The sequence below is a fragment of the Choloepus didactylus genome, chromosome 1, assembly GCF_015220235.1.
Source record: "Choloepus didactylus isolate mChoDid1 chromosome 1, mChoDid1.pri, whole genome shotgun sequence".
In the NCBI taxonomy this organism is placed as follows: Eukaryota; Metazoa; Chordata; class Mammalia; order Pilosa; family Megalonychidae; genus Choloepus; species Choloepus didactylus.
In genome coordinates, this window is record NC_051307.1 from 36,746,434 (window position 1) to 36,774,017 (window position 27,584).

The 27,584-nt window shown below is 39.6% G+C and overlaps 1 long non-coding RNA gene across 2 annotated transcripts in view; it reads left to right on the forward strand.

Annotated features, from left to right (window-relative positions):
* The window catches only part of LOC119531777, a 75,137-nt gene extending 53,840 nt beyond the window's left edge, over window positions 1–21,297 (forward strand). The window contains exons 4-5 of one of the 2 annotated variants that reach the window (XR_005216407.1): window positions 15,225–15,344; window positions 17,801–21,297. This is a non-coding gene — a long non-coding RNA (uncharacterized LOC119531777). The remainder of the gene's footprint in view (window positions 1–15,224; window positions 15,345–17,800) is intronic. The other variant, XR_005216406.1, reaches the window with a different exon arrangement.
* The last annotated feature ends 6,287 nt before the right edge of the window (window positions 21,298–27,584 follow it).

Sequence of the window (27,584 nt, forward strand, 5' to 3'; positions counted from 1 at the left end):
GACATTCCTATCACTCAGAAAATTCCAAGTGTTTAGGGTTTACCTCCCAGGAGCCAGAGAAAATCTCTCTCTTTGGATGAGGCCATCTGCCTGGCTTCCTACATGATAGGTGGTCAATAAATATTTGTTGAATCCCACAGGCAAAGTAGTCCATATATTATTATTTCTTCCCTTTTAGGAGGCAAAGGAAAATATCTTCTGAGAGGGTAAGTGTTTGACCAAGGTCACCAACAAACCAAAATGCAGAGAAGGCCAAAATAAAGGCATCCTGACATATTCTATGGAGATTTCTGCCATTCATCTCAAGGTATCATTGATCAAACCACAATTAAGTGACTGCTTATAAAAACCAATACAGGAATAAACAGTGAAAGAAAAAACAGATGATTTGGACTACATCAAAATTTAAAACTTTGGGGTTGCAAATGATACTACCAAGAAAGTGAAAAGACTACCCAAAGAATGGGAGAAGATATTTGCAAATTATATATCTGATAAGAAACTGGTATATACTATATATGAAGAACTCTTAAAGCTCAACAATAAGAATAGAATAAGGATACAAGTAATCCAATTAAAAATGGACAAAGGATTTGACAAGACATTTCTCCAAAGAAGACCTACAAATGACCAACAAGCACATAGAAAGATGTTTAACATCACTGGTTATTAAGGAAATGCAAATCAAACCACAATAATATAATACATCATACACACTAGGATGGCTATAATAATACTTTAATAAAAACAAAAACAGAAAATAACAAGTGTTGGAAAGGATATGGTTAAATTGGAACTGTAGTACTTTGCTGGTAGAAATGTAAAATGGTACAGCCTCTTTGAAAACAGTTTGGAACAAGTTAAAAAAAGAGTTACCACATTTCATTGTATGATAATCTTGGATATATATCAAGGAGGAGCAATTTCACTCCTAGATATATATCCAAGAGAAATGAAAACATATATCCAAGCCAAAATGTGTACATTAATGTTCACAGAAGCCTTATTCATAACAGCTGTTTCGGTGCGCTGAAGTTGCCATTATCCCAAATACCAGAAATGGATTGACTTTTATAAAGGGAATTTATTAGGTTACAAATTTACAATTCTAAGGCCGTAAAAGTGTCCAAACTAAGGCATCAAGAAGAGTATACCTTCACTGAAGAGAGGCCAATTGCATCCAGAACACCTTTGTCAGCTGGGAAGGCACATGGCTGGCATCTGCTGGTCCTATGCTCCCAGGTTTTGAATGGCTGTCTCCAAAATGTCTTTGGGCTTCTGTCTCTCTTATTTTATCTCTCTCAGCTCCTGTGAATCCTTGCTTGTTCTCCTAGGGCATTCCTCTCTAAGTGTCTGGGGGTCCTATCTTACCTTAGCATCTCCAAACATCTTTCTGTCTGTGTCTCCAAGCAGTTGTATCTGTGTCAGCTCTTAGTCTCTCTCCAAAATGTCTCTCTTAAAGGACTCCAGTGATCTAATTAAGACCAACCTGGAATGGGTGGGGTCACATCTCCATGGAAATAATTTAATCGAAGTTCTCACCCATGGTTGGGTGAGTTACATCTCCATGGAAACACTCAATCAAAAGTTTCCACCTTAATCAAAAGACCAATAAGCTTGCCCCCACAAGACTGCATTAAAGAACATGCCTTTTGTGGATGTAATAGATTCAAACCAGCACAATAGATAAAAAGTGGAAACAACTCAAACGTCCATCAACTGATGAATGGATACACCAATTGTTTCCTGACAGTGGAATATTATTCAGTCATAAAAAGCAATGAAGTACTGATACACATTACAACATGGATGAACCTTGAAAACATTATGTTAAATGAAAGATGCCAGGAACCAAAACCACATATTGTATGATTCAAGTTATATGAAAGCTCAGAATAGGCACATTGATACAAAAAGAAAGTAGACTTTGGTTTCCTCTGGTGGGGGAGGGGGGTAAGTTAGGGTGGGGTGAGATGAAGAATGACTGCTAATAGTTAGGTGATTTCTCTTTGGGATAATGAAAATGTGCTGAATTTAGCTTGTGGTGATGTTGCATAAGTATGTGAATATACTAAAACCATTTATTTTGGTGGATTTTATGGTATGTGATTTATATCTCAATAAAGGATAAAAAATGAAAACATACAGGGGCTTATGCACCCTTCTGGGAAGTTGGTGGAAACTCTGAAGCTCAATGTACTTCTAAGGTCTTTTTGAAACTTTATGGAAATTAAAAAGAATTGTGTATACATGTATTTGAAATATTCTGATTTATAAATCAAGCTTCTTTTCCAATTTAAGTGCAACTAGATTAAGTGAGTAAACACGAAATGAAGTTAAGTCTGTCAAAATGATAAGATACCATTGCAAAGTTATTTGACTTTCTCTATTGATCATGTTAAAGTTTTATAGCCTCTTTAGAATCTCTCTTCTGATATGTAGTGCTGGGCCACATTCAAGTATTAAGGCATAATAACCAGCAGATACAGTAATAGAGGGATATGCTGTTCATCTCTTATTCTTTTAATTGATGGTAATAGATATCCCTCCATCAAAATAAGATCATTTTATAACTGTTATAATACATGAGCTAGACACAGAAATCAACATTTATTTTCTCATCCAGTCTCCTTTTAAACCTGATCTGCTAACTGGCTCTTTCAAACCACTTGGGTGAAATCTCAAGTAGTCGCTTAATAAAAATGGTTCTAATCACTTTTTGTTACAAACATAATCCCAGTTATCAACTAAAATATCTAGTACAGGGTAATAATCAAAACTCCAAACTCATACCCAGTTTAGAACTCCTCCCCTCTCACAGTTCAATAATGATCAGACCTGGAAGGTGGTGGCAGGGAGAAGGTAGGTAGACACATCCCCTTTCTTGGCCCACTCACTGTGATTTCTGATCCCCCCAGGGTCAGATTCAGGGAGACTATAGATTGGGGATGTGAAAGGGTGAATGTGGAATCTCCAATAGCATCCAGCTAAGGGAGCTGAAAGTCCACTCATGCTTTGCTCACCAAGCCATGTGTCCTGGCTTGGGGCTGTGTTCACAGGAGGAAGAGACACCCTTCAAATTTGCAGATGGTTCCATCTGTTCATAAGCCATATGCCCATGGGGAGAAGCTGCATCTGTTCCAAAAGAGTACCATTTATTTTTCTTTTTAAACTAGGAGATTTTTAATATCATAAAGATAGAGACCCTTCCCCCATACCCATCGCTCAGTTTGAACAATTGCTAAATCTTGAGGAGTAAAGGGAGGTCTTTCCATTTATTTGAAGTCATCATCCTTTAGGCTACTAGAAGTCTAGAACACACTATATGTAAACTTGCCTCAATGATTGCCTCACGCTGTGTCTCTGGCCTTTATAAACCTTCTTCTCCATTACCTAAATCATACTTGTCCTTTCAGTGTCACTTTCTCATGAGATCTTGCCCTAACAGATCTGATTTAGTCATCCCACCATCCCTTGAAAGCCCAAAGCACTCAGTACCAGTTCATCGGGCACTTCTCTAATGACATTCTGTGTTCCCTCCTTCCCTTTGTCCCTCTCTTTCTATTTCCTTTATTTCTCTTTCATTTTCTTTCTTCTGTTGTTTTTCCTCTCTTTCTCTTTTTCTATGTCTTTCTTTCGTCTAACTTCTATTTCCATCTAATATATGTACATGATTTAAAAAGTCAAATGGGGAAAACAATTTGGCAGTTCCTCAAAAAGTTAAACATAGAATTACCATATGACCCAGTAATTCCACTTGTGGGTATATGCCCAAAAGAATTAAAAACAGGAACTCAAACAGATACTTGTGTATCAAATTTCACAGTAGCATTATTCACAATGCCAAAAGTTGGAAACAACACAAGTGTCCATTGACAGATACATGGATAAATCAAATATGTTATGCCTATACAATGGGCTATTATTCAGCCATAAAAAGGAATGAAGTTCTGATGCAGGCTACAACATGGGTGAACCTGGAATACAGAATGCTAAGTGAAAGAAGACAGACACAAAGGGACAAATATTGTGTGATTCCACTTAGATGATACATCTAGAACAGGCAAATTCATAGAGATAGAAAATAGATTAGAAGATACCAGGAGATGGGAGGAGAACTAATTAGTGGGTTATTGCTTAAAGGGTAGAGAGTTTCTGTTTGAGGTGGTGGTGAAAATTTCTGGAAATATGTAATGGTGATGGCTGTACAACATTGCAAATGCAATTAATGTCACTGAATTATATACTTAAGATTGGTTAAAATGGCTAATTTTATGTTACATGTATTTTAACACAATAAAAAATAAGTAAAATGATATAATTCATTTAACTAGAAAGAATAGCGCCTTCTCCATACTTCCCATTTTCTAGTCCTAGACCTCAGAATAATCACTTTCTATTGCTTTGCTTGTCTCTCCTTGCACGTTCTAAAAATTCTATTTCATATTTCTAAATAAATTGCTTCTAGTGCTATTTCTCAACATTTTTCAATTCTACAAATTATTTACTTCATTCTAAAAAAAAGATTTAGCCATCTTACATCAACACCAACACCCATACTTTCCTTTCTCCTGTTTTTCCATGATAGTTCCATGTCAAGTTTTTAAATCAATATTTTGTGTTTACATTGATGGATTTAAGTAAAGTTTTATTCAAATTGAGTCTTGCAGATAACATGATTACATTTCTTTTTTTATACAACTTTTAGTTTTTCCTGGATTTAATAATTGCCTTGTTTATTTGCTTATATCTGGCATCAGTGCATCCCTAATCTCTGATGGAATTCTAAATCCATATCAACACAGTCAGGCATACCGATCTTATGGTTTTCTTGGCAATATCCTTCCTGGAATCCTCTTTATTCCCATTCTGATCTCGACTTATTTCTCTGTTAGCCTCAGCAGAGTTATTTTCCTGGGACTTTCCTTCATCTTCATCCTGGGAATTCCCTTAGCTTCTCTCCCACGTTGGATCCCAATTTCGGAATCATTTGATTTCCTTGCTTTGTGTTTTTTTTTTAGAGTACATACTACAGTATCCTCCCAAGAAAATGTGTGTGTGTTTGTGGAAAGCAGAGAAGGGATTTTTTTTTTTTTCATGTCTGAAGATGTTTTTAGTCTATCCTCAGTGCTGATTGATAATTTGGTTTGATATAAAATTCTATGTTGGAAATCATTTCCCCCAAATTTTGAAAGTTTTCCTCCATTGTCTTCTAGCTTGCAGGGTACCTTTGGGAAGTCCAAAACCACTCTGATGTTGATCCTTCCCTGCAAGCTTTTAACACACTCTCTATGTTGCAGATTTTCCAAAGTTTTGATGCTGGGCCTTGTCACTTACTGTATTGTACGCAATTGTGGGTACTTTAGAATTCTTGTTCCAGTTTACCAAGTCTCACCACATGCCCATAACTTTTGTGGAACTCATGTTCTAGAGATCCATGAAATTTTCTTTTATTTCCTAACAATTTCCTTTCCTCCACTTTTTCTATTTCTGGAGCTCCTATAGTCTGTCTACTGGATATCCTGACTTGATTCTCTTAACTTTCTTACCCTTTCCCTCCTATTTTCAATCATCTTTTTTTCTATTAATTCTTCTGTTCAAGAGATGTCCTAAATTATCTTACATACTTTCTGTTGAATATTTTATTTCTGCTATCATCACTTGTTCGAAGGTGTTTCTTATTCTCTTACTTTTCTGTAGCCTTCTGTTCTTAAGAAATGCAATTCCTTCTCTTAACTATCTGATTATGTTAATTAAAATTTTGAATTTTTTTTTTCCCCATTCTTCTTGCATCCTCCAAGTTCATTTCTTTTTTCTGTTTTGGATTCCATGTTAAATAATAAAAGCTTTTCTAAATGACTGCATATTGTTTGAATTTAACCATGAGGATCTAAAGAGTTGATGGTAAACTAAGAGATGAGGCTCATTGACTGCAAGTGTTTTCTCTCAGAATCATAAATTCTGCTAAAGCTGATCCTCCTTTCTCCTGCCAGGTGGGATATAAACCTGGCAGTCCACAAATCTGAACCTCCAGGGGAGGAGGGGGGATGAGCCGGGAGCCTCACAAATAAGAATGCAGAATATCTAACTAATGTCTTCCTTGTCACTGCTGGCCTCCCATCCACAGTCAGTGTTACTGGTTTCCATCAGTCAAGAGCTTCACTTTCATGGTAATCTCGATGGTGAGCTTCTTGTTTCTGCCAGAGTCAGGGAAGGGCAGCTGACTGGCTGTGTGTAATGAGAGAAGGCACCTGGGGATACAACTAACCCTTACAGAGTTTTGATAGATGGATTCAGGTCAGCTCCCTTCACACCTCCTTCTGAACCGCCTGGTGCCTCCACTCCCAGAGTTTTTCCAAGGTTCTGTGGCTTGCTTTTGGCTTCCCTCCAGCAGGCATGTAAATTCCCAGAAAGCCAGAATCTATGTGAATTATCACTTGACCATGACTCATCTGCCTTTTTTGTCTGCTCTTCTTCTCTTTGTTCTTGTCATTGGGGGCTTTTGGGAGATAAGCATGTGTTCAATCTGCTACATTTAATTCAAAGGCTTTTATTGTTTCTCTCTAGCCATTTGCCCTTTAATCAAAATATTTTCTTTTCCTCCCCCACTCCCCTTTTTTTCTTCCCGGTTTCCAATTATCCCAAAGCAGTGGCCATGGCTTACCCATCTGTGCAGAGGGAGGTCAGAACATATCAGGACTGGTTCTCAGGATCATTGGGGCTGAGAGAGAAACAGAGAGAGGCAGCTGGACCCAGGGGCAACTGTGCTCAGACTAAGCTCTGGGAATGGCTCACATCAGAGGGGACGCTGGCCTGGGCTGGGCTGAAGATGGAAGGCAACTGGGCAGCAGGAATTCCTCCCAGCTGGGGGTACTGCAAGGTGCCTGCGGAGGAAAAGGTAGGCCTTGGAGGTTTTATCTGGACCTGGTCAGGGGAGAGTCTCAGAAAGTCTAAGCAGATTCAGAAGTGATAGTGGTCACCAGCCCCAGTCTCCCCACCAGCAGATATGCAGTCAGGATAACTATGAAAACAAAAGACAAGAATGGACTTTAAAGTCAGGTTGCCAAATTCATGTCACAGCTCCACCGTTCACTAGCTGTGGGGACCCTGGAAAACCTGCTTAATTCTCTAAGCCTCAGTTTCTTCAAATGTAAAATGGAATCATTAGCAGTTGCTTCCTCCTAGAGTTTAAATCTGTTAATATACATAAAGGGTTTAACATAGTTTACTGTACCTAGTAATGACTCAGTAAAAACTGGGGAGGGGGCTAGTTCAATCATGCTTGTGTCTGACACACTGGTGCTCAGTAAACATTTTTAGAGTAGATGAAATACATCTGGAGATAAAAATCATACTGGGCTATCTTTGTCTCTGGATTTTATGATCAGTTTTCTGTGATTGGCAAAGACACTGTCATGGACCTGGTTTTAATGCTTTTGTTTAGCTGGAATGATTAGCCACACAGCCCTGCAGTTGAAGAGACATGTACTTCCAAGTCTCTTTCAAAAACACCACAAGGTAGACAAATCATGACTGATTAACCAAGAGCTATGCTTTGTTTGGGCCAGTAAAAACTCTGCCCCAGGCACGTCGGTCCAGTCTTCCAGGGACTCTGACTGATCAGCAAGGAACCAAATGGCTGGTAATTTCTAATTTATAAACACTGCTTGACGTAAACATTCGGGCACTCGGCCACACTGCTGTGGCCTGAAATGTCCCAACCACTTTTCGGTTCACTAAAAGCAATTTCAAGTGGCTTAATAACGCTTTGCCCACCTCTCCGCTGGGGTCCACAAACACCATACGGTGGGGAACACTCTGGAATGGCCTCAGGACAAGGGGTTCAGGTTACAGCTCCATGGGGTTTACAGCTGAACAATGAGTATATTGTGAAGATCCCATCTGTCAAAGTAATCAAAACAAAAAAGAGGGAAACAATACAATTAGATCTTTAAGACAGTGTATTTATCTTCAAAACTGATCTCAATTTGGCAATATTTCCTCTGGCAAAGAAGTCAGAAATTGGGTATTCTTTGTTACAAACCAAGACCTTGCTTAAAAATGAGTCTCTGGGTAAAAGATGAGGATAAGGAGAAACAGCTGGTACTATTTGGGGTATGGGGGAGAGAGTTTATGTCTATAAACTCAGGGTTCTGATAAGACAGCTAAACTGGCTTAGGTTAAGCACTACTTTTTTTTTCTTTTTTTTTTTTTTTCTAAAGAAATAATGGAACATCTCTTCCCGCTGATAGTATGGGAAGCTATGTATGGGAAAAGGGAAGAAATTAGATAATTGCTAATGATGAAGGAATCCGGTCCTCTCTGGTTGCTGTGACACCTAGCAGTATCAGTGCTGAAATCCCTGTTTCCTCAGCAGTTCAGCCCCCTTGGCAGCTATAGTCACCTCCTTGGATCCCTACTGTCTTGAGTCTGGAGAGATGTTGTCCCACCTGTCAGATGCTTTCTCTCTGGTCACCCCAAAGCCATTTCTCGCTTCTTGCCACCAACCATCTATGAAGCTGTTACACATGAGTCTCACTGTTTCAGGGTTGCCACCCACCCTCCATGACCTGAGTCCAGGTGGCACCATCTTTGGACACTGCCTGGGCCCCATGCTGGGCCCACAGGATACTGGATGTGATTTCTCCCCGCCTGGTTTCCAGGGTGTTGGCAAAAATCATCACCCCTCCTTGAAGGAGAACTGTGCTTTCTCTTCTATGTTCCCCAAGCAAAACAAGACCTACTCTTCAGGTTCTGCAGCCTCTTCCTGCTTCTCTGGTGAATGAATTATTGGCTATGCGGGGCACTTATAACCTTGTCTGGATCTGGAAGGGCAGTGAATGAAAGGCAGATGCTCAGACATCCCTCAACAACTCTGAATGCTATTAGGCTGGTGTCCTTCCCCCAGCAAGGTGCCTTAGACCAAGGGCTCCTCATCATTTGTCTAGACAAAATCCTTACCTGTTGAATGAATCTAGCCTTACAAGAACCTTGGGGCCAAGAAACAGCACCACTCCAGGACCAACCTTAAAAAATGTGGCCATGTTTTGTCCAGCCTACATGATGCCATGATACAACTAAATATTGGTGAATGTCCCTGAAGATGATCAGGAATATGTATTGATTTCTGGGGTCCACTGCAGAATAGTATTGACTTGTTCTCCATTTTTCTACCTTGATAGCACAAACAATCTCCTTGGGGAAGGTAAGGGTTTGTTGGGTCCTAGTTACATTTGTACATTTCTGGCATTTAAAACTGAGTTAACATTTGCCATGGTCCTGGTCAGCTCTGTACAGCAGAGACACTAAGGCTTCCAACTTTGAAGGACCCAGGAAACTCCTTCTCAACATTGATGTCTTAGGAAACACAATGGCCAAATCAATCACCTAACCCTGGAGGAGAATTTTAATGATCAAGACCACCTTTGGCAGCCAAACGGCCACTTCTTAGAAGAGTTAAGGCAGACCTAGAAACTCAGGTTGCAAGAGGTTTCACATTTCCATCAGGTAAATTAGGAGCAGCCAATCTTATCTATCAAGTTGAACTGTCTAGGATAGTTGGGTAGCTCCAATTCCAGAAATTTCCTCTCCCTACAACTTCAAGCCACAGCCAAATGAAATGACCCAGTACAGGTAGCTAGCAAATACATACCACAGAACCAGACCAAAACCTCCAGCCACCAAGAGGTGGCCAGTGGTTTATGAGATGATAGACTAGGTCTGGGCTGGAGAAGAGACCCACACCCAAGTTTTATGATGCTGCTACCTAAAGAGGCCACTGCAGCACATTCAGAAAATGTACATGGTCCAAAGGGATTCCTAATCTAAGATGATACCCTCCAGACTCCTATTACATTTGCAGCAGGAGATCTATCCAGAGAGATCCCAGGAAGTAGTATGTCCTTGCTAACCTTAGGAATTGCCCCAGGAATTTCCAATGGGTATCATGTCACATCTCTGCACACATTTTGGGTGTGACCCCATCCTAAATGGTAATGTTTGAGCTAGCCAAAGTGTCACACCTTATCCATTAAACTGCTCCCCCTCCTCACTTCTCTTGGTAATCTGTGCCAGGCCACAATTTTCATAAAGGGAATTTTTCACCTCCATGAAATATCCAGAGAGCTCACCTTAGTAAAAAAAAAAAAAAAAAAAAGAAAGAAAGAAAACCATTTCTCATCCTCGTTTTTAGGTTCTTTAAAAGTCCTCCATAACTACCACCTGTGTGTTCCCACCCATGACAGCATAATGACCTAATGAGGCCTATATCCACTTATCCACTGGGCCCTGAGGAATATCTTCTTAACTTTACTCCCCACAATGTAACTCATCCAGTATCTAACCACATGAAATTAAAATTCAATAATATACTGCATTTCTTCACCCAGAGCACCATCTTCCACAGCAATTATGGTTTCCACCTTCAACCATCATCACCCTAGTAGCAAGTATGTATGAAAAAACACTGCTCAGAGGACTTTTTGTATGCCCGAACAGCATAAAATATAGACCAGTCAGGAACAAGAATAACATCTGATTGGCAGTCTCTGACTATTTGCCATTCTATAGTTCCCACATGGCTCTGCTCCCAACTGAAGGGATGCTATTGAGGTTTCTTCAAAGAATGGTGAGCATTAAACTCATGGCCTTCATGCTCTCTATCTCATTTTGCACAGATTTTTCATTGATTCTCAATTTGCTAAGAACACCTTCTTTAATCTACATCTCAATTCTTAGTCCCAGTAATACAAGAGAGAGCACTCTAATATGAGAATCCTAGATAACATTATGACCAGAGGAGGGGCAAACTTTGCATCCCCAAGCCTTTAAATGTCACTAGTCCACTCACACATCATGGTGTGGAGATCATAGAAGTAAGCTATGGACATCAGACTCATCACAAATGTTTGCCTATAATCTTCTCTCCTGACTGTTATTTCCAGGTCTTCAATCTTTTGTCTCCGAACTCCAGTTCCCAAATCTACTTTAATCCCTCTTGATATTTTAGCCCCCCATTTGAACCCCTTTTAATGTTTGTCAATCTCAGTCCCTTGCTACACTTTTGGGATCTGTAGTATAATGAAAAGCATGGCTGGTCTTTGTTTCCAGTTCTTGGGGAAGCAATCTCTGACTCTGGAATTACCTGTGATAGGAGTGATGTTTGTTTTTCATGGTGGGCCCAAGACCACACCTGATAGTTCATATGCTAAATAGATGATGAAGAGGCACCAGCCACCCCTGCAATGGGGGCTGGCCATGCCAGAAAGACCAGCCAGATAATTAGGGGGTTGGCACTTTGAGCCATGTCATGTCGGCCCATCTGCTAGACTTCTGGGAGGGAGAGGGGTTTTAGATTGTGTTCAACCACATGGACACTGATTCTATCAATCATGTCTAGGTAATGTGACCCCATATAAACTTGGGACATGTGGCCTAGAGAGCTTCCATAACTGATAAAATACACCTCTGTGTCTGGAAGATGATACATTTTAACTCCAGTGGAGAGGAAAGGAAGCTTGCATTTGAGACCCTCGTAGACCTTACCCTGTGTGTCTCAGTGGAGTGAATTGCTGTATGGTGCATTGTGGGATTATAGGCTCAGACACAACAGAAGTTCTCAACACATGACTACTTTATTACATACACAGTACAAAGGGTCTAAAAGAGCAGGGGAAAATGTCCCATAATTGCCAGTCCCCCAGGGAGGTCTACTGCTCAGGTAAGTTTTTGTGAATGGTGTCTCCACATGCTCCACTTTTCACTAGAGATAGAGATGAGGAACACTTGTGCTGCCCAAGGCATAGGTATTTATACACCCCAGGTTGGGAAGGGGCCCTGCCCCTGAGCAAAAGTCATACATAAAGGCATGCATATCAGAGTTCCTGCCCTGATAAGCAACCAGAGCAGCTTATTCCTGGTTTTGGGTTCAAGGTACAGTCAGGAGGGTCTATTAGAGATAACATCTCCCCCCAGGCTGTGGAATGGAAGCATATTGAAACATCTGCACACAATCAAGCAAGAGAGGAAAAGGAGAGGGCTAGGTAAGGGCTGGGAGATGGCTGCAGAGCATGTCCATGACTTCTCCATCAGTCTCTTCTTCTGGCGTCTCCTTATTTGCATTCTTTATTATAAAACTATAATCATAAATATAGTGCTTTCAGTGAATTCTAGTGAATTACTGAACCCAAGGGGGTAGTACAAACCCCTGAATTTGTAGCCAGTTGGTCAGAAGTGCAGGTGGCCTGGGCCTCTAACCTTGGCTGGTTCCTAAAGGGAAATCTTAACTTGCAGAGTTTGGCCTAACTCCTGGTAGAGTCAGACTTGAGCTGGATTGAGTTACTGCAATATTTGAAGTGGTGTCAAAAGCTGTGTTAGAAGTGATAGAAATTTTTGATAACCTTTGAAGGATCTCAGCAGGATACTTTCTCTATGAGCTTTCACAGGATACCAACTTTCACTCCCACCTTGCTCTCATTGTCAGTTCAGCTCCCACAAGCTCTTTTTTCCTGCTCCAGGAGAATTATTATATATTAACTGCTTAAATAAACACTGCAACATAAACTATCTAAATTTTTTTTTTCTTTTTTTACTTTTAACTCTACCTGTATCTTCCCCTCTCCTATGCAAGCATACCATGCTGCAAGCTGACCTTTCATTTTAGGAGAATTTTTTTAGATGCACTGTTACTATCTCTTGCCTGTACATCCAAAGCCATGTCCTCAGGCCATTGGCCCTAGATTAAACATTTCCTCAAAGTATACACACACCCACAAAAAAGTATCACTCTGTCTTTCATCCCTGAATCTTGCTTGCAACTGGATTGTCTTTGCCACATCTTTATCTGGACTCAATTCTGATTCTTGGCCACCATTTTGACCTGCATTCAATTAGTTTTCTATTAAGTGACTTACCATTTCTGCCATTTTCACACAGCCATCTTTATGCAGCACCATATTGTAAACTGATCCTAGGAGCTAATGCTGAAAATTTGCAGTCCTCTCCAAAGGACAGAACCAGGAGAGATGAAGTGAAATTACAGGGAACAAAAAGTCATCTTTATATAAGGAAAAATCTAGAAATGTGTCATATCTAGCAATGCAACTGACTGCCTCAGGAAGAGTGAACTCAACACCAATGCATATATTTGAGTTGAGGTTGAATAATTCATATGAATAAAGGATTCTCACTTTGAAAGAGATACATTGGAGAACACCAAAGAGTCTTTCTACCTCTAAAATTAAACAAGAGCAATACCATCAAATATATAAGTGGAGCTGGACATTAAAATCCAGTTTTGGCTGAGGCAACAGAGGCTGAGCATAAATTGTAACCCCCATTCCCCAGTGAAGTGAGGGAACAGGCCAAATGAGTCAAACTAATTCTGCCAGCAGAAGCAATCACCACAGCCAGCACTAAAGGAAAATTGCTGGAGAGGGAGGTAGTGCTCTGCTCCCACCATCTGAGGCCAAGTCTGGGCTGTAAGTAGAGAGAGCTTGATCTGTGTCCCTGGAGTTGGGGGTGGGGTGGGGAGAGGAGGTGAGGAGGGCATAGGAATAAGGGCAGGGGTCAGACACAAGCTTGAGAAATGTAAAGGTTTCAAGAGTGGCAAAAATTGCCCACCTGGTGTCAGAGGAAGGTGAGACAGGAGAGAGGGAGTGTCACTGTCACCTGCAGGCTCAGTTTCCCTATGGGGCAAATGGAGCTGGCCTCGAGGCATTGTGAAGCAATATTGCCTAAGGGGCAGCTGTACCCCAACAGAGAAAATGGATGTGATGGAGTGCTTGTTCCAGGGGCTGAGGGGGGAATAGGAAGCAGAGAACTGGAGGAAGCCTCAAGTGTCAATCAGTACACATGGTCACAAGTGGAGGCCCTTTGTGTGTTTCGAAGATAAAGAGAACAGATTAGGACCAAACTGTGAAGTGTCCTGCATGCCAGGCTAACCTCTACAGTACAAACCAATAAACGGAAATCAACATAGATATTGGATTGAGAGAGTGCATGATGTCAGATAATAGGGAAATCTACTCTTCCTTTGGTTCACTTATTTCCCTATTACAGATTTTCCCCAAATCTAATTGAATCCATTTCTACTGAGGATCACTCTTTTACACTCTTTCCCTTCTTCTTGAACTCAGCTTTCTCCCTTCCAAAAATTCTGTTTTGTTTTACTTTATGCCTTCAGTCCACATTCACTCTTGTCTTCAATGTCTCATGTGAATGTTTCTTTGTCTGCTCATATCATTTCACTTCCTGCTACCAGTGCGAATGTTAATCAGAGATCATTCCACCTCTTCTCACCAAACCCTAACATTCCTTCTTAGAATTGCATCTTGTTATATCATTAAATCATTTTACGTGAGCCTTTCAAACCTCAACTCAAAACCCAATTCTTCTATGATGTGTATAATTTTTGTGTAGAGTCATAGACATTCTCCTACAGGGAAAATTCTGAATTAAAGATATTAAAACTACATCCATCCTAAAAAACTTCATGTGCCTCACCTTACTCCCAGCTTTTTTATCCTTATCTCAGTGTGAGCTCTTCCTTGAGATACTGCTGTTTTTGAGAAGATGTCAAGCCCACCCTAGGGAACCTCACTATTTAAAAAAATGCAAATGTCAGTAATTAGTTAGATAAATGCTTTTGAAAACTTTCTAGCTCTGCAAGTGTTTTCTACCAGTAACTATTGATGATAAGAATAAGCAACTTCTATATCTGTAAAACTGTATTTTTTTCAGGGCATACTATTGTTGTCTCGAGACCATTTTGCATATATTCAGTAGTTTACTTAATGCTAAAATCCTGAAACTGCTCTAGTGGGACCCATACAGGGAAAGTGTCTCCATACTATGAAATCTTTCCTGATTCATTACAATTTATTAAGGAAGAAAAGGCTGTCTTGGCATATCTCCACAGTATTGTGCTGCATTTTTTGTTTGTTTTTTTATTAAAATAAGTCACATTTGAAGTAAAAACTCGTATTTTATACAGTACTATTTGTTCCTTTTATTTTCCATAATAGCACTACTTAAATGTATTTTTTAAAAGTATGTGGAAAAGGATTTTATTTTTGTGTTTTAGTTTTCTTTTAAGTTTTGAGGCTACAAGTATGCATGTGTATATGTGTGTGTTTTAAGAACTGCTTCAGGTTTATCCAACTTGTCTCAATTTTTCTTTGCATAACTAAAAATCAATAATAATTTTCTTGTTTCATGTTAAATAGTCCAGATAAAATGCAAAAGCAAGAAATTGCACCTGATACTTGAAAGTTGCTATTCCTGACAGCACTTCATCTTTTTTCTTGCCCATATTGGCTCTTTTCCCAGCCCATCCATTCCTTAATGTAAGTGTTATAAATTGCTCTAAAGTGCCATAAAGCATAATAAACATAAATCAATATTTCTTGGTTAAAAACTTAGAAATGCTGATCCAGTCCAGGTTGGTTATAGATGTCCTGAACCCATCATATCCCTTGGTTATTTTGTGTTACCAGAAGCCATATCTAGGCTAAAGAAGGCCTCTCTTTTTTTTTTTTTTTTCCTCTGTCCCTAGTCATCCAGACACTTGCAATGACACATCAGGATGGATTGTGGGGAGGATATCATCCAACAGTTTTAGAAAAGCCCCATTCTTTTTACTTTTGGCCTCTGATCTGGCAACTTTGGAAGAATGGAGTGACATTCTCAGACAAAGTTAGACCACAGGCCAGCAATCTGCCAAGCTCATCTGAGGCAAATTCCAGTTTGTCATGAAAAAAAAAAAAAAATGTTCATTTTCTTCTGGTATTGAATGAATTAAGCAAAAGCCCACTCCTTTCCTTCTGATTTGAGAATGTGGCACCTGACCTAAATAGAACACCTGCAGGCAGTTTAATGACAAAATGAACCCATTTGAATTTCTGCTCTCTTTGGAATTTTTTTAATATGATCATATGCTGCACCCTGGGATATAAACCACATCCCCTTCTGGAAATGACAGCTTGCCCCATGGCCAACTGATGCTATTTATGTGGCAGTGTTGTTATTTATTCTCATCTCAAAGGGAATGATTGAATGGCTTTGTGGTTTCTCCCAAGAAATTGTGGAGCTATCTCGTGTAAAATCTGCAAACTCAGGTGATCATCTTTCTTGTGGAGATTTTCACAGGAGGCTCTTTGGAAATTGCATGAAAAAGTTGGTAGGACATTAAACAAAGTGGTTTTATTAGACTTACTGACTCACAGCCCACTTTTCATACCATGCATGACCTAACACACACAGAAGACAGACTCCCTTCTTCCCAAATCCTCACCATTCTCCAGTCAGAAGCAAGTTCTCCCGGGATATCAGGAAGCAGGTTTTACCCTAGAAAAAAGCAAAACTGTTTACATTGGGTATGGGAAGAAAGTGGAAAGAATTGACAGATTCTAATCCCCAAATTATCTCCCTCCCACTTGCCCCAGTGCGAAACAGTTGCCATTAGCTGTTCATTACTTTGGATTTTGGATATTTGTAGGTCAGTAGCTAAAAAAAAAAAAAAAAAAGGAAAAGAAAAAACAAAACTATTGGTGACTTCTAAATGTACTGTCCCGACCCGCGGGACAATCAACGGAGGCTCTGATACCTGTAAGGGAGGAATGGTATGGGACAAGAGACACGAGGAATGACAGCAAGACAGGTTTCTGATCAAGCTGCAAAACTTTATTGAAGAGGCAGAGCATATATACTCTAGGAGAAGGGGAAGTGGCTAGCAAGGGCTCGTGGCGGTCTAGGATTGGTGGCTGCTGTTGCTAGGGCGGATGGCAGATGTGGGGTTAGCATTTTTGGCGCGAACTAGCACTTTTGGCGCGAACTACTTCCGTAAAGAAGGCTGAGGGTAACTTAAGCTATTGTTGTATCAGCCCTGGCGGCCATGTTGCACATCTCCGGCATAGCTGAAGGTGGACTTCATGCATGCTACCTAAATCTCCCTCTACATGTACGAAAAGATGCTCAACTGTACTCATAATAAAAAAATATAAATTAAAAATATACTCAGATACCATTTTTCACTTACAAGCTTGGCCAAGACATGAAAATTTAATGTTTTTTTATGTGTGAAACTGGGCAAAGAGATGCTCTTATAGCATTGTTGGTGGCTACAATCCAGATTGAGGAGAATTTAGCAATAGCTATGAAACTCACAAATACATTTACCCTTAGATTTACCAAACCCAATCTTAGGAATCAATCTTGCAGGAAAATCTGCACAAATTAATGACAAATATAGAAGATTATGTATTTCAGAATTCTGCTAAATAGCAAAAATTCAAAACAACTTGAGTTATATCATGAAGAGATTGGTGCATATGTTAACTTTTCTATAAAAGGGGAAAAAATAAGAATCCATATTTATTCTTGCTCACTATTTGCATAAAGATACACTGAAAAGATGCAAGACAAACTAATGAGAGTGGTTACCTGGCCAGGGAAGGGAACATGATGAATGGGATTGGAGATAAGAGTAAATTCTCAATGTAAACATTTATATACTGCTTTTATTTTTGAACCATGTGAATGTGTAACCTATTTTAAATTTTTTAATTAAAAAGAAAATAGTTCATAAAGTCTTCAATTAAACTGTAACTGTGAAAAATAACACTGCAAATCTGTTATCAAATCAACAAGTTGGTTGACAACTGTCAGATATCAAGTTGCTGGGGGGCTGGGATTGGATGGGCTCCATGCTCTGGGTGTACATACAAAGCCACTAATAATTCAGTTATCATTACTGAAAATTTACCATATGCTAACTGCTTAATCTCTTTATTCCTTATCATAGGCCTATGAGCTGGATATTATTATCTCCATTTTGTAAACAAGGAAACTGAAGGCCTTCTAAGATAAAGAACATAGCTAAAGCCAAATGGTCAGTAAATGGCAATACCAGGATTTGAAACAATCTTGGTGTGACCTTCTTCTGTGCTCTTTCCATCATGACAAGACTCTAGAGGGATGGAAACCACTGCAACGGATGAAGACCATTAGGCAACATTTTATCTACTTCCAATTTTGTACCTGGTTGTATCATTGAAACTGTTCTTTCTATCCCAGGATTTGTTCCATCAATTCCAAGTCCTGTCTTTTCTTGCTTACTTGGTACAATGGCATCTGATCTAATTCCAACCATTTTCTCTGACATCCAGGGATGAAGTGCAACTTCTCCAGTCAACACAGGCATTCCTCTTAGTTGTTACCTGGGTGTTCTCTCCTTGCTCTAGGACCAGTGAATACCCCAGGTCTCAGAGCACCATTTCAAATAATCCTCTAGCCAAATGGCAGGCGCCTCTAGAGAAAGAGGTGAGATATAATGCAGAGCAGATAAATGAACTCCCAGACAAGCTCAAGGGGCTGGGCAGGAGGAGACAGGTGAGCACACCCAATGGTCAGTGCCTTCATTTAGAATGTTCAATTCCATCCCATGGGCAGCTTATCTGTGTTCATGGTGCCCTCATTTGTGAGCAGCTACTGCCAAATGCTGCTTGGGGTGGCATAACCTGCCAAGAAAGTCTATTGGAGAGCTAACTAACCACCTCTTCACCAAGTTCACCTCTGAGGCTACTAGCAACAGGTGAGTGACCATCAGCACACAGAGAAACATCAAACCCAGAGAAATTCATGACCTTGCCAACTGAGCTAAGCTCAACATAAGACAATTTTTCACCATTTCACCTCAACATGAAGCATTTAATGGAATCTATTACAATGGAAACATTTTACCTGGAGGAGTGTCAAAACTTAAGATATTGCTCCGAGATGGATTTGTGTTCCTTGAATGGTGATGTGAAATGTTCTTTTTTATTTTGTCTCAATTTCCAAGAAAATCTTTCCTCACATATGTGAAAATTACTGATTCAGGGGTAAAAGCCAATTCTGACAGCCTTTGGTAGGTGTGGATTCAGACTCAAAGGGAAGATCAATATAAAGCAAGATGATAGACAGCCTTTTGGGAAGATCTGGAATACATATGCCACCTTCCTTCTTTCATGACACCTGGACCAGTATGACCCATGAACCAAACCTAGGACCCTGCAAAACACTATTTTTTTCTGTATGTTTGCTTGCTTTCAGGTTGAATCATTTTTAAAAATTTGTTTTAAATTATAAAAGTAAAATATGGATTTATTTTCACTGCAAACTTTAAATAGAGAAAAAGTGAAATCCCCTTAACCCTCTCCCGATCTCATTTACATAAGCATTTTCCATTATCTAGTTAGTGCGCATCCTTCCTGTTTTTTAATAAACGTTCACATTCACATAAGTACATTGTGACCCAACTCTTTAATCAATGAACATCTATTCATTCTGTCAACCATTAAACAAATATAATTTGAGAACTTACTATTTAGAAGGCTTTGTGTTAGGCACAGGCAATGCAGAAAGATTAAGTCATAACATACTGAACACTTGATTTATGCCAGACATCGTGCTTTAGTATTGTATTTAATCCACAGGACAACCCTGAAAAGATGTTTATAGATGAGAAAACTGAAGTTCAGAGAAGCTACGTAATTTACCCATGGCCACACAGATGATGGAGAACAGCACTCAGACTAAAGCAAGGACTATCTAGAGTCCATCATCTTAATGACGCAACTTCAATGTAGTGAAATAATAGTTCGCATGACACTTTCCTAACGGCTTCACACATATTATCTCATTTAATTTTCACAACATGAATACATACTGTTATCACCCCCATTTTATAATTAGCTTAACAAGATAGTACTAATCATCAGTGGCAGAGCTGTGAGTCCTGTCTTGATAGTCTGGTTCCATAGCGTCCTCTTTTAACTCCTATCTTAAGCTATTTATCCCAATATTTTCTGCATAGAATGCATTCTTGTGCTTAAACACTATGTAGTTCTTAATCACGTTTACTTAGGGTTTTTATCATTGAAAAATGCTTATGTTATAATGAAAATAAAATAATACAGTAGAAAATTGAATAAATGGTATGATCCTAGTTATATCAGTTAAATATGTCAGGAAAATGTATTGGAAATTAACTTGGTGGTTTTGTTCTTTCTGCTTATAGATGTTTTCCTCCCACTATTTCAAAAAGGCCGCCTGGTCTCTGCTCTCGTCTCAGTGGATACTTTGTAAGAGGGCCAAAGTAGAAGTGGCCAGCCACTCCCATGGCCACTTCCACCTGTCTCCTAGTGGAGATTAGGCCAAGTTGGGTGGGCAGGGGAGGTGGCAGGGAGGCAAGAGTTTTTGGAGAGGAGATGGGAACAAGAGAATTGACATGAGGTTTAGGGAGCTTATCCCATCACTGAGAAGTAGATGGGGATTTATTTTCAGGTTCCTCAGTTAATGGAGACCAGTCTCCCATTCCTGTGGTGACACCCAACACACTAGTAAAAGGACTTATGAAGGAATAGTAGTACAAGTGTGTTTGGGACTGGGGTTGGTGAAGACTGAACACTCAAGCCATGAATTGGGAGGGCACAGCAAAGATCCTCCTGCCTGATCTTTATGCCTGGCTTCAAAAGATTGTTCAACAGTGGTAAACAGTGTGGAATGTAGAAAAAGTCCCTTTCCAGAATGTTCTTAATTGTGTATGATCACATAAAACCTTTTTGGAAAACATCGCCTCCACCCAACCTCCACCCAGTATAGATAGGGGTTAATAATGGCTGACATTTTCCTCCAGTTCTGCAGATGGGGTCTCACATTAAATTTAATTTGAAGGCAAAAAGGACCATGACATGTCTTGCATCCCAAGGTTATGATTAAAATCCAAACTTCTTATATCCATATAGAGAAAAGGCACAGGAACTCTTCAACAAGTGTCTCAGGGTAGTGGAATTGTGGGTGACTTTTTTCTTTATAATTTTCTGTATTTTAAGTTTTCTATGATTCTTACTTGTTACTTTCAAAATCATAAAACCAATTACTTTATTTAAACTTTTATTAGTTATATCACTTCACTGTCCATCTGGCTTAGTCATACTTTATTTTCATCTAGACATTTTTATACTGCAAATGTTTGTTCTAAGTAGGACAGCTATGATATTTCTCTAGAATCTAGTCCTAGCATTTGCATTTAGATATATGTAAATTAAAACAATTTAGGCCAACCTTATTCTATACTCTACTTTAAAAGAATTTTTACAGTTTTAAGAGAAACAAGAGGGGTTTAATCAATTTGTTACATGGCAAACATGCCAAGTCTGGTATCTGGAAACTAAATGGCAACTGGGGTTAGTCCAGTGTCATGAATGAGTGAAGCAGTAACACAGCAAATGCTTCTGGTGGTCTTTTTTGGCAACCAAAGTTTTTAAAATATGGAATGTGGGCCAAAGTGTATACAGAGTTAAGAAAAACACCTACAGGCTGCTTGCAGAAAAGGAGAAGCCAGTCTGCAGCTTCTGTTTGAGTTACTCAGTGGTTTACAGTTATAGTTATTCATTTCAATTAGATATGAACTGATATAAAAAAGGATAGACTGTGTCAAGTATCTTCTTCCCAGACTTTAGTAAGTCTACTATAATCCTACATAGAAACTACTGCTCTTTAAAGACCATCTCCAGACAGGTCTGTCCTTAGCCAGACCCTTCAAGGTTTCAGATCAGCCCCAAGATGGTGAATGTCAGGCTTCCCAGGGTGCTCCCCAGTGTTTGACTCATACACCTGAGACCAAGGAATCCCAATTGCTTGGTACCAACTATTTTTCTATGCCTCTCTAGGCTATAATTTGCCTTCTAGTTTTTGCAAGAACTTTGATTTCCAGAGAACTGTTTTCCTTGAACCACACCATCATGTTTTCGAGTTTATCATTCTGCTGTACTCTAGTTGAATAACCACAAGGTGGATCCTAATGTCAGCCTTGCATGATTTCTTTGAGTTTGCTCACCTGCCTCCCAGACCTGAGCCAGGCACCACTGAGAGGTATGTTTGGGCACGTGCTTGCAATTTATGACTTTAGCTCTAACCACCTTTCTTGATCCATCCCTGCTAAAATATCTGTTCCTTATCTATCATTCCCTCTGATCCCATCTCTCCCAGTAATGGAAGTATCCATAATTTACAATCTTCATTACTCTCCAACAAATCAGCTCCTTGAATTGTGGTGCTTCAACACTGATCAACAGAATGAAATTCAGACAGAGAGAGAAAGCCACAGAAGCAAGAAGCTGAAGGCAGTGAAACCTGGAAGAGAAGGAAGAGACTGGCAGACACTGCTACCTGCCTTGCCATGTGGCAGAGGAGCCAAGTATTGTAGACAGCTGGTCTTTGGGAAGAAAGCATCACCTTAATGATGCCTTGATTTGGACATTTTCTCAGACTTAAAACTGTTAGCTAATAAATTCCCATTGTTCGAGTGAACACATTTCATAGTATTTGCTTGGAATCATGTAGGAAACTAAAACAACTTGGTAGAGAGGGTTTATGACCCAATGAGGCTGTCATTTGAACAGAACCATAAAGGATTCTCCTGGGATGCTCCAACAGGCCAGAGAAGTGTGTCTCATTGTTGCTAAGGATATGAAACCTCCCTTCTTCAGTGGGCAGCAGGCCAGAGTGGCTGGGTTCTTCAGAGTATACTTTTGACCTATCTCTGAGTCCACTACGGAGGAAACGGTCTCCCCCATGGCATAAGCTCGCCATCCAATATCAGGGTGTCAGAATCTATGGCACTTATCAGATTTATTAGATAAAATTGCCTGAGGGTGGAAGTACCAAAAAGTATGAGTAATTAAAACACTGAACTGCAATATTATTAAAGGTATATTAAAATCAATGACATCCATTTGAAAACATATATTTCACACCCTGTCCTCCATGGTGGGAGACGTGGCTGAGCAGGAGCAGGTCAAGCGGGGACTATTGTTAATGAAGGTCCCCTGTGGAAAAGGCTGCCTGAGACAAAATGAGTTAAAATCTTTATTGTGACTTGACAGCTCACATGAATTTATGATGATGATAAATGTTCTCATTTAGAACTTTTACTTTTCCTGAGACATTTTACAAAGCTGTCTCCAATTTGCTTTGAATTCCTCAAAAGACATATGTTCTCCAAAGTAAGTCTCTGCTTGCTTTTTATTAAGTAAGATCTTATCGAGGTGTTTGCATGTGGAAACACGTTTGAACGATTAATCTTATGGCAGGATATTAAAAAGGGGGGAGGGGCATTTCTTAACAGGTTGAAGGGCCATTACACTTGAGAAACAGCCCTCAGCACCCAGCAACAAGAACAAGCCCAGGAACTGCAACTGCAGTGATTAATAAGCACTTTCCAGAAGCTCATACTCTAGTTAAGAAGGTTGCTGCTTTGGAGGGTGCACAGTGGACAGTGGAAGTTAAAATGGCTCATGCACCACTGGGCTGGAACTTGGGGTCACTGGATCACTGACCTGCAGGATTAAAACTCCTCTTGGTGTTGAGACACAAACAAATGGGGCAACAACAGAGATGTAAGATGAACGGAAAAGGCAACAATTCCCTATCCCTATCGTCTTTAGTGTCCTAGGGCTGCCCTAACAAAGTAACACAATATAGCTGGCTAAAAACAACAGCAATTTAGTCTCTTAGGGTTCTGGAGGCTAGAGGTTCAAAATGAAGATGTTGACAAAGCCATGCTCTTTCCAAATGCTCTAAGGGAGAACCCTTCCTTGTATCTTCCAGCTTCCGGTGGTTCCCAGTAATCCTTAGTGTTCCTTGGTTAGTAGATGCACCACTTCAATCTCCACCTCTGTCTTTACATGGCTGTCCACTCCTTGTGTATCGCTCATTCACATGACTCTCTTCTCTGTGTCTCTGTGTTTGTCGCTTCTCCTCTTCTTATAAGGACACCGGTAATACTGATTTATGGTCCATCCTAATTCAGTATGCCCTTATTTTAACTTGCCTAATTCCATCTGAAATGACCCCTATTTCTAAATAACATATTCAGAGGTACTGGGGGGTTAGGACTTTAATATACCTATTGGGGAGGCACAATTCAATCCATGGCACCTGCTACAACATTTCTATAAAGTCCACAAACATATACACACACACGTGCACAGCACTCTAACAGACCATTAGGAAAGCGGAGACTGGTGCGGTAAGCAGAGTCCAGACTTGTTGAGTCACGAGACCGTAAAGAGGACATCAATATTTGTTCTAAGAGCAGATGGGAAGATGGATGGATTTTAAGCAAGAAAACACATAATTAGATTTGCATTTCTAAAGGTTATCCCGGTTGCAGTGTGGATAACAGATTTAACACAGGGAAAGAGACAGAAGGCTATTGAAGAAATCCAGTGGACCATGTTAACCTAAAGGGGTCAACAAGGAAAAGTGTACAGATCCCAGTGATATTTAGGAGGTCAAATCAAAGGACTTGACTGGGGCTTAAGTACTGGTATTGGGAAAGAGGATGGTGTCAACCAGGTAGATGGTAATGAATTCACAGAGACAGGGAGAAATAAGGCTAGTCCAGACTTGGTGGGGCAGGTCATGAGTTTGATTTTGGACATTCTGAGTTTGCAATGCCTATAAAACACCTAGGTTGGGATGTTAAGTTGGGTATGTCTGTGCTTTATTGTAGCCTGTCATCTAATGTAATTAATATAGCCTAGGTATCTTTCATTCCTTCCTCTATGTCTGTATTCAATGTTTTAAGAAATTTTAAAACATTTTTTACTTGGAGTAAATAGGAAATATTAGAACTATAATTTCAAAGTTGTAAATCAAATGTACTCAAAATATCCCAGAGCTATTTTCTCCTTTTTTATCCAGGAGCAGTGCTGTCATTTGGGAGAATAGAAATCATACAGGCATCAAAGATCTATCAGACCATCAGAATAGTTAGCAAAACCAAGCCAACATTGGTGATTGTCTAAGAGAAATGGACTTTACCATCAGTAGGGAGTGATATTTTCTTCCTATAAGTTAACTAATGTTTTCCACTATTCTCTGCTTAGGGGAACATAATGATTAGCCACATGATAAAGTTCTGCCACTATGTCAGGGAAAAGACTACATCCAGTCCATTTACTAGGAGGAGAAATATTTCCACTCTGTGTTCTTTCCAATTAGCTTCAGAAATGTCTCAGCATTTTCCTTAATATTATTTCAAATTGCTCTATGAAGTAAATGTCAAGTATTTTATCTCCTTTTCCAAAAAAGATACAATGGGTTGCCTAGGTAAATACCCAAGTCAGTCATAAAGCATTTCGAAAGGGAGGATATATTAAATGAAAATGTTAATTCTTGTCTTGCTTAACAAGCTCCCCTGGCAGCTCCTGGGGGTAGTAAAATTTATATTTCTACCAGGACAGCCCCAGAATATGACATCAGCATAGGATTGCTTAAGAAACTGAGAAAGATCCCAGAGGATAGTGCCATTGTCAGCTCCCCTTCTTGTGGATGAATAGCTTGTATCTGTGTACCTAGGAGGTTTGCATAGCATGGCATGTATGTGTGTGTGTGCAACCAGATAAGAATTATTTTACCTAATCCTTTCTCAGAGAAAGGATGACTGTTGAGTATGGGTTGGAGTGGAGTAGAACTGAGCTTAAAATTTGCAGACACCTAAAACTGAGGCCTAGGAGGTGACAATTTGCCCTCTTAGAGCCTCCATGGGCTAAAAGGGGCAGGTGGACTACCACAGTTATTTCAGAGAGACTTGGCAGGATGTGACAGTGTGAGCCATCTTATAAGAATACAGAGGCCTATAGGAAAACATAGGAGCTGCAGTAAAACTGAGTTTAGCTCAGTAATTATCCTTTCCAATTGTCAGTTTTCTCATCAGTAAAATGGGATCAATGACACCCTACTGTCTTAGTTTGCCAGGACTGCTATGACAAATACTACACAATGGATTGGCTTAAAGAACAGGAGTTTATTGTGGATGGTTTGGGAGGCTAGAATTCCAAAACCAAGGTCTTGACAGGCCATGCTTTCTCCTAGAGTCTGTAGTGTTCTGGGGCTGGCTTTGCTTGCATCTCTGCCTCCAACCAATTGCAAATTTTTGTACTTGGTCTCCTCCTATGGCTTTCTCTGACTGCATATGAATTTCCTTTGCCTGATAAAGAACTCTAGGTATGTAGATTAAAGGACCACCATGAATAAATTTGGCCTCATCTAAATAGGAACTTTCAAGATCCTATTCACAAATAAGTCCACACCTTAACTAATAATAACATCTTCAAAATTCTTATTTAAAAATGGGTTCACACCCACAGAAATGCAGATTAAGACTTGAAACCATCTTTATAGGTGACATGATTCAATCCCCAACACCCACCTTACAAGGTTCTTGTGAAGATTAAATGATATGAAGAATGCAAAGCATCAGTGGAACAACACTTGATGTCTTACAGGAGCTCTATAAATAGTAGATTATTACTGATAAGGAAATAAAATTAAAAATACTAGAGATTACTAAGAAATTATTACAGAACATAAATTTTATTAGTTTATTCTACATAAGATTATTATGTAAAGAGCAGAGATAATTGTTACTTAAAATTTTTACAAAATTATAACACCATTGCCTCTTATGGTGAGAAAACAATTCATTTAGTGGAAGAATAAATATGAATATCCTCTCATACCTACAAAAATGATGGATATGTGAGCCTTGCCTAAGAATTTGTGATCATGTTTAAGGAAAGACTTTAATTTTAAGACCTTGAATATTGTCTTTATTTAGCAAAAGACACTGCTTGGCCTTCAAGAGAAATTCCAGGAAAGGTTTTAAAGGTGGAAGTGTGAGGAAAATAATGCTGAACTGTTCTGCAAAATAAAGCAAGAGATATTTTTATTTAAAGGTGGAGAGCGGGAAAAGAGGAGAGATGAGTGAGGGGGAGAATAATGGAATGAGAAGGAGGAGCAGATGAGAGATGAAGAGAGAGAGAGAATAAAAGCTTAGGAATGTGGAGGGAAACTAGGGGACTGAAAAAAGGAGCTAGCCAGTGAAGGAGACAATCTCAATGGTGGGAATTGATTAAGAACCTTTTAAGAGCAAAGTATATTATAAGCAATTTTAAGTTGTTTGCTGTGCCTGGATGAAACTTTCCTCCATTATCCTCCCCCAAAACCTACAGTGAAACTGTTGCACTAAATAGCCTTGTGCTGTAGTTGCATTGGAAAATCAAGGTGAAAGGGTATGTTCCATGTTTGATGGAATGGGCAGAAGAAACCGGCTATAGAAGAGAGTTAGAAACTGGAGCCAGAGATGATACAGCAAAATGCAGGCTTTCTACTAATCCTCAAAAACATGGGCAGAATGACGGCTCTCTCAAATTTTGTGGGCTAAGGGGAGATATGTTTCTATATATATATACACACACACTACATACACTATATATTTAATACATTATATATAAATTTTTATATGTAACTGTCTTAGTTTTCCAGGCTTCCATGACAAATACGACAAACTGGCTTTGGCTTAACAACAAGAAATTATTGACTCACAGTTTTGAGGCTAAGGAGAAGTCCAAAATCAAGGCATCAGCAATGTAATGCTTTCTTCCCCAAGTCTGTAACATTCTGGTTCTGGCTGCAGGCAATCTTTGGGGTTCATTAGCTTGTATCACTGACTCCTGTCACATGGCAATGTCCTCTCC